The following is a 1,762-nucleotide window of genomic DNA, read 5'->3' on the forward strand; positions in this document are numbered from 1 at the left end:
GGTTTGCCTCCACCCAGTGGTGAAACTGTGCAGCAGCTACAGAGATACAAATGCAAGGCACACCCATAGACCCAGATATTTATTTCTGCATGTTTTGGTTTTTTATTTTAATGGTAAATGGACTGGTTCGTATATACACAACTTGCCTCATTCACCCATTCACGCAATCACTTTTTTGTACATTTTTGTGCTTTTTTTCCTATGATTCTATTTGTGTTTGAAATATATACTTTACTCACACAAACCTGCTACCGGCAAATAATTAATCAGCAAAGCTAAGATTTGATTTATGAACACAGTCTGATGCATGCATACTGTTTCCTTCCCGGATAGCTGACTCATTTGGGTAGAATCCAGGATACCTGTGATCTGTTACAGTTACAGCACTGGGAAGTGATGTGTTGGTCAAATATGGCCCAAAATGCCAACACACACTCAACATTTGTCCCATAAAAGGTGATCAGTGGCTGAGCCAAAGTTATTAAGGTTTTTTTTTCATATATATAGTTGGTTTTTATTTATTTATTTATTTTTTCATTTATTTCCAGTCATTGACGTTTAGTTTCAGCTACTTTCCAGAATGGATTTTTTGTTTCAGTGATACAATTTACATATTAAGTATCAATTTTTTATTTTTATTTTAGTTTTCTGAATTCACAAAATCATTTCTGTCAGTTGTTTTTCTTTTCCCTGTCGAGTTTTTAAAAAGAACCAATACAGCAAATACCTGGATCTCAATGATCGTTACTTTCCTCCGCTATTGCCCTCACAGATATGACTCAAATGCCTTTTGCATATAAAGGATAATTACGGATGGTAAAAGAACTGCTGAACTTCGGTCTATGATTTTCCTCTCTTGTGTTTTTCTCTATTGGCCCTGATGATCATGTGATTTATTTGCTGTATTTTTGTTGAAAAAAATTCAAAAGTAAAGTTAAAAAACTACTAATAAGTTAAAGTTAAAGGAGTTAAGGTAGAGGCCCATTGTTTTTGAAAGCCTGTGTTGCCATTATACATTTAAATGACGCTTAGTCTGGCCCATTTGCCCAATAAGAGACTCCAATAGGGTCAAACTGACCACTAGGACCACAGCTGCTGGGATCAGCTAGGCACACAAATCCCTCGACTGCAGTTCGGTGGTGATTCAGGAACGATGTTTCCATCAACCTCACAAACTAACCCGAAGGAAATGTAAATGTTAGAGCGGGATCACTGTAAAACACAATTTTGTTTCCAGTAGTCTATATTTTATATTTAAGTTCAATCCATTACCTTTAAATCTTTAATATTTAGAGGAAAAGTTGTTAAGCTTTAATCAGACTTTTTTTTCTGATAGAATTGTAGGTGAACAAATGCCTGACTAAGGACATTACTGAAGCTTCTGTTCCATTTAGGTGCAAAGCCTTAATTTATGTGATTGGTAACATCTGTGTTCACTATTTCATGTCAAAGTGGCTGCTGAGAAAAAGTTCTGTTGGCTGTTGTTCCTTTACTTCTCTTATGGCCTTACGTCTTAACTAAAACACTGTGAATTGCCTTGTTGAAAGACACAAATTTGCCGGCAAATGAGACGCACTTAATTTTTTTAAGGTTTCCACTTCAGTAGGAATGAGCTGGCTTGCAGTCGACATCTACAGACTGACGGTAAGAAAAGTGCACAAAATCATCAGTCTCATATTTTAAAAGTGTAACCACAAATACAAACCCAACTAGTCAGGATGTTGTGTAAAACAAATAAAAACAGAATGTAATGATTTGCACA

Source organism: Neolamprologus multifasciatus, chromosome 8, assembly GCF_963576455.1.
Source record: "Neolamprologus multifasciatus chromosome 8, fNeoMul1.2, whole genome shotgun sequence".
Taxonomy (NCBI): Eukaryota; Metazoa; Chordata; class Actinopteri; order Cichliformes; family Cichlidae; genus Neolamprologus; species Neolamprologus multifasciatus.